The following is a 6,361-nucleotide window of genomic DNA, read 5'->3' on the forward strand; positions in this document are numbered from 1 at the left end:
AGTGAGAAGGTGAAAATCCCAGTCTGTGCCTCTGGGCCACTGTGCCTTGGATATAAATCAATGTGACTTCTGTAAGAAGGTCGGCCACTGCCGAAGGAAATGCACTGTGCTTCCAAGGGAGCCATCATCAGAGCCCAGCAGACTCAAAATGGGAGAGCCTGATACTTCCTGCCTCAGGTTCCATTGGACTATTAGCTATCGAGAGATGTAGGAGGCTCAGGTGACTCTTGAAGTAGCAGGTAGGACTATTAACTTCATATTAGGCATGGAGCAGATTACTCTGTCCTGACTCAGTACAATGGGCTCCTGTCTTCTCATGATGGGCAAGCCCGAAAACCCTCCTTTTCATATCTTCTAAGTTGTCCTCCAGGGCCTCTAGGTTTCTCGTCTGCCTTTTTAGTACCGTCTGGCTGCCTGACCTCTTACTGGGGAGAGGTTTATTGACTCAGGAGACAAAGTCATGGGTCACCTTCACAGATCATAAAGCATAGAAAGTGTTACTTTTGTTCCTGAACCCTAGGGGTAAAAAAGAAGTTAAGAATGAGCTGTCACATTTACCCCCTGAGGTGTTGTCTCAAGTAAATCTTGAGGTTTGAGCCACACAGGCTCTGGGAAATGCACTAAACACCTCCCCCCATTCAAATCCAACTTCAGCCTAGTGCTCCTCTGCCTCAGAAGAGGCAGTACATTTTAAGGCAAGAAGCATCAGGGGAAATTCAATCCTTATTGCCAAATTCTTGCCGTATGAGTATGAAGGCCATGAGAGTCTCCTTACAATACTCGCATGTTACCAGATAAAAAGCCTAATGGCAAGTACAGATTTGTCAAAACCCTTAGAGCATTAAGAAATGCAGCTGTCTCCATACACCTCATTTTCCCCAATACTAATCAAGTCCCAGGGGATGCAAGCTACTTTACATTCTTAAATCCAAAAGATGCACTTTTCTGGATCTCAATGCATCCAGATTCATAATATGTTTGCCTTTGAATGGACTGATCCGGATATGCATTCATCCTCAAAACTAACCTGGACAGTCATCTCTGAAGGGTTCTGCGATAGCCCCCACTTATTTGAAAATGCCCTAGCTAAGGACTTAAGAAATCTACAATTGGAAAGGGACACAATTATTCATATGTAGGTGACTTGCTCATTGCTAGCCCAACTAAAGAAGATTCATAATAATGCTGTTTAAGTTAGTAATTTCCTGGAACTTCAGATATAGGGCATCACCACACAGGGCTCAGATTTTAACTGAAAGACTTAAATATTTGGATCTGTCTTAACCTCTGAAGTGATCAAATCCCTAGAAGATAAAAAAGTTATTTTAGTCATCCAAGGGGTCCCAGTCCAACAAATGACTGTGAGTTTTTTTAGGAGATGGCTGGTACTGCTGCTTATGGTGTCCAGATTTGGGCATGTAGCGAAGCCTTTATATTGATACGACTAAAGGGAAATATTTAGAGCTCCTTAGAATGTAATCAGAACTGCAGCAAACCTTCAATACTCTCAAGAGAAATTGGGCTCTGCTGCAGCCATGGGAGTCCCCAAGTTGGATGAACCAGTTTTTTCTTTATGTGGCCAAAAAGCAAGGCAAAGGCCTTGGTAATCTTGTTCCAAAACTGGGGGACATTCCAAGGCCAGTAGCCTAATTTTTCTAAGCAGATAGACCAGGTGGCCTAGGGTGGCCTTGATGTCTTAGAGCTATTGGCGCTACCACTTTTCTAGTGGGCAAAGCTGATAAACTAACTTTAGAACAGCACCTACAGGTTTTTGACCCCACACCAAGGGAATGGTGGTTCTAAAGCTAAAGGGCCGCTATGAATAATAGGATAACATTTATGAAAGTATCAAACCTTATTGCCTAGACACTCCAGACATAACCCTCAAAAGACTGCCCAAACCATAAACCCAGCTAATTATCTGCCAGAGTCCACAGGTGCTTCTAGCCTTTCTGGCAATACAGGTTGTATTAGTCTGTTCTCACGCTGCTAATAAAGATATATCTGAGGCTGGGTAATTTATAAAGAAAAGAGGTTTAATTGACTTACAGTTCCCACATTGTTCGGGGAAGCCTCACACTCATGGCAGAAGGCAAATGAGAGCAAAGTCACATTTCTTACGTGGAAGCAGGCAAAGAGCTTGTGTAGGGAAACTCCCCTTTTAAAACCATCCGCTGTAATCCAGCACTTTGGGAGGCCAAGGCAGTGGATGACTGAGGTGAGGAGATCGAGGCCAGCCTGGGCCAACATGGGGAAACCCCGTCTATACTAAAAGTACAAAAATTAGACAGGCATGGTGGTAGGTGCCTGTATCCAGCTACTCAGGAGGCTGAGACAGGAGAATCACTTGAACCAGGAATCAGAGGTTGCAGTGAGGCCAAATCATGATAATGCACTCCAGCCTGAGCAACGGAGCAAGACTATCTCTCAAAAATAAATAAATACATAAACTATCAGATCTCATGAGGCTTATTCACTGTCACAAGACCAGCACGGGAAAGACCCATCCCCAATCATTACCTCCCACTGGGTCCTCCCCATGATAATATAAAGGATTGATGGGAGATCTACAATTCAAGATAAGATTTGACTGGGGACAAAGCCAAGCATGTCACAGGTTATTGAAACAAATTGATTCTAGCAGGCCAGACTTAGGAGAGATGAGCCCCTTGACCCACCCCAAAAGGAAGAGTGGGTTAACAGATGCCAAGTTGTTTTATGCATCGGGAAAAATAGGACGGCTAGATATGCTGTTAGTAGTCAGCACAAGAGAATCAAGGCACAAGCCTTGCTGGCCTCGACCTCAGCTCAAAAGCTGAGTTAATTGACTTACTCAGCCCCTGCAGTTGGAAAGGATTAAAAGTTAACATTTATGCTGATTCCAAGTATGATTTTTTAGTGCTTCATGCTTATGCTGCAATTTCGAATGGTGTAGGGACTCCTGAGCCCCAAAGCTTTTTCCATACAACATCATTTCAGATTTGGAGCTTGTTAGAATGCTGCTTTTGCTACCAAAAAAGTGACTATAATTAATTGGCAGAGGACATCAAAAGAGAGACTGACCTTGATAAAAGGAAATGCCCTTGTAGATGTCGGAGCCAAGGACCTGCACTAAAAGGGCCAAGAAAGCTTATGGGCGTGGCTGGTCAGCTTATTGGGGTGCTGGGGTGGCACACCCTGCATTTCGGCCCTTGGGAAATCCCTGCCAGAACTGGCCAGAATACTCTGAAGAAGAACAAAAATGGGCCAGGCATTGCATTTCAGTCCGAGGGCCCCTCTGGCTGTCTGAATGATGGTAATAAATTACTAATGCCAAGTACCAATCGTTAGGAATATAACTTCAGCACTTTCATGATTCTTTTCACCCTAGAAGGGATTCTTTGTTTCTGTTAATGTCTCATTTGTTTATGGGTAAATCTTTTCAAGACACTAAAACAGGTGACTCAGCCCTGTGAGCTCTGTGCCTGACATGACCCAAACGGCCAGCAATTTTCTCCTCCAGTTAAACCTGTCCAAAATTGAGGAACCTATCCAGGTAAAAACTGGCAACTCTAATTTAACCAGAATGTCTTTCTGCAGGAGATTCAAATATTTGCTAATGCTTACTGATACCTTCACTGGTTAGATCGAGGCATTCCCCACCCCCATCTGAAAAGTGTTTACCAGAAAGAAATAAATCCCTCAGTTTGGGTAACTCTAAAAGCCCTGCAAAGTGACAATGGCCCTATTTCACAGCAGGCCTATCCCAACACCATTCCTCAGCTTTAAGAATTCAATATTACCTTCACTCTGCGTGGGAGACGCAGTCCTCTGGAAAAGGTGAAAGGGCTAATCCTACTCTAAAAGAAGACTCTCGCTAAATCAGAGGCCTGACTATCCCTAACACTCATAGCTTACTACAGGTTTGAACTGCTCCAAAGTAAAACTTATAATTAAGTCCTGTTGAGTTAACATACGGAAGGCCTTTCCTACCACAGCTCTAATAGATAAAATAGACTCATCATTAAAAAAAGTGTCATCAATCTAGGACAGGTGCAAAGCCTCTGGATAATGAGGATAGCAAGAGTCTTCCCTGTCACATGGAGGAAAATTCAGTTTCAGTCAGCTAGGGATCTGTCTTATTAAAGACGTGGAAGGAAGTTCTCCAGCTGAGCAGCTTTCCCCAACGTGGAAAGGACCACAGAAAAGGACACCTGAGCTCTCCCAAACAGACCGTTCACCGCCAAGGATTCACAGGTGGGTACACCTGTGTGGAAGTAAAGTTGTTACTTATTCTGGGAGCCCCAATCCGAAGGCTAAGGGGGGGGATGCAGGGCTATTTCAGCATTGATGGAAGGCGGGCTGAGTTAGCTGCGCAGTCTGCTCCTCCTCGTGTTTCTCCTGCTGCCCTAATCTTGCCTTGCCATGAGCAGATTGTGCTCACACAGACCGGGCAGTGCGGGAACCAGATTGGCACCAAGGTTGGCCAGCTGGGGCTCTAAGGCCCAGCCCAGGCCCTGCCGGGTGGCCAGGGAAGGGTGTTGGCAGTGGTGGGGTGGCACCCCTGCATTTCGGCCCTTGGGGATCCCTGCCGGTTACCCCGGTGGAACTGGGGGCTGGCGAGGTGGCCAGGGTGGACTCCAGGGACACGGCAGCCTAGGGATGGGGGTGCAGATGAGGGTGGGGCTGGGAGAGGGGGCAGGGGGCCTCCGTGACTCAGCATTAGCCCTGTCTGGCCCCTCCGTCTCAGGCAGTTCTGGGAGGTGATCTCTGGATAAGCATGCCATAGACTTGCTGGCACCTACCACGGGGACAGCCACCTGCAGCTGGAGCACATCAATGTGTACTACAACGAGGCCAGCGGCGGAGACCCCCGTCCTTCCCCCACCGCCCTCCTGGGAAGCGGCCCTCCCCTCACTCATGCCTTCCCGCCCCATCAGGTGGCAGGTACGTGCCCCGCACTTGCTCGTGGATCTGGAGATGGGCACCATGGACTATGTGCACTCGGGGCCATTCGGGCAGATCTTCAGGCCAGACAACTTCATCTTCAGCGAGCTGCGGTGGAGGACTGGGGTGCAGCTTCTTAACCAGGGCAGCTCAAATCTAGGAGTACCCCAAGGTCATCGCTATGGGAACTGTGGAGCCCGGGCCCCTGAACACCTCCTATCCTCTGAGTTGAGTCGCTCAATCTGCCACTTCTAGTCGGGCTTTGGGAGGAAGGCCCAGGTATCTCCTCAAGGTGAGGAGCTACTGATGTAAACTCCTGCAGGAGCTGGGCTGGGGCCTTGACTACACCTTCCCTGAAAATGGGCAGGAGCCGCCTGCAGCGAGGTCTGTTAGCCTGTCTCAAGTTTGACTCCTGACTTAATTCCTAACAGGGGAAGCTGCTGTCCTGCAACTCTTGGAGAGGGGATTTCATTTGCTCCACCTGCAGGGCGAATGGTGCTTTCGCCTCACCCGTGACACTTGGCCCTTTTTGCTTTATGGTGGTGACCACTGATGACCGTATACCTGGCCATCGAGTGACTGGCTGTACTGTCTTACAGGTCTGAGTGGGGCCAGAAACAACTGGGCCAAGGGATACTATACAGAAGGCGTGGAGCTGATGGAGTCAGTGAAGGAAGTTGTCAGAAAGGAGGCTGAGAGCTGTGACTGCCTGCAGGGTTTCCAGCTGACCCACTCCCTGGGTGGGGGGTTGAGTCTGGGATGGGTACCCTTCTCATTAATAAGATCTGGGAGGAGTATCCAGACAGAATGATAAACACATTTAGTATTCTGCCCTCTCCCAAGGTGTCAGACACCATGGTAGAGCCCTATAATGCCATCCTCTCAGTCCACCGGCTCATAGAAAATGCGGATGAGACCTTTTGCATAGGTAATGAAGCACTATATGACATATGTTCCAGGACCCTAGAACTGCCTGCATCCACCTATGGTGACCTGAACCACCTGGTGTCTGTTACCATCAGTGGGGTCACCATGTGCCTGCGCTTCCCAGGCCAGCTGAACGCTGACCTGTGGAAGCTGGCCATGAACATCGTCCTGTTTCCCCGGCTGCATTTCTTCATGCCCGGCTTTGCCCCACTGACCAGCCAGGGCAGCCAGCAGTGCTGGGTCTTGACCGTGGCTGAGCTTACTCAGCAGATGTTTGATGCTAAGAACATGATGGTTGCCTGCGACCCTGTCATGGCCGCTACCTAATGGCGGGTGCCATTTTCATGAGTTGCATGCCCATGAGGGAGGTGGATGAACAAATGTTGAACATTCAAAATAAGAACAGCAGCTACTTTGCTGACTGGCTCCCCAACAACGTAAAAACAGCCGTCTGTGACATCCCACCCTGGGGGCTAAAAATGTCAGCCACCTTCATTGGGAATAATAT

At 48.2% G+C, this 6,361-nt stretch overlaps 1 pseudogene; it reads left to right on the plus strand.

Annotated features, from left to right (window-relative positions):
• Positions 1–4,307: 4,307 nt before the first annotated feature.
• Positions 4,308–6,356, plus strand: LOC115833824 (annotated as a pseudogene).
• The last annotated feature ends 5 nt before the right edge of the window (positions 6,357–6,361 follow it).

Source organism: Nomascus leucogenys, unplaced genomic scaffold (assembly GCF_006542625.1).
Source record: "Nomascus leucogenys isolate Asia unplaced genomic scaffold, Asia_NLE_v1 000703F_29418_qpd_obj, whole genome shotgun sequence".
Lineage (NCBI taxonomy): Eukaryota > Metazoa > Chordata > Mammalia > Primates > Hylobatidae > Nomascus > Nomascus leucogenys.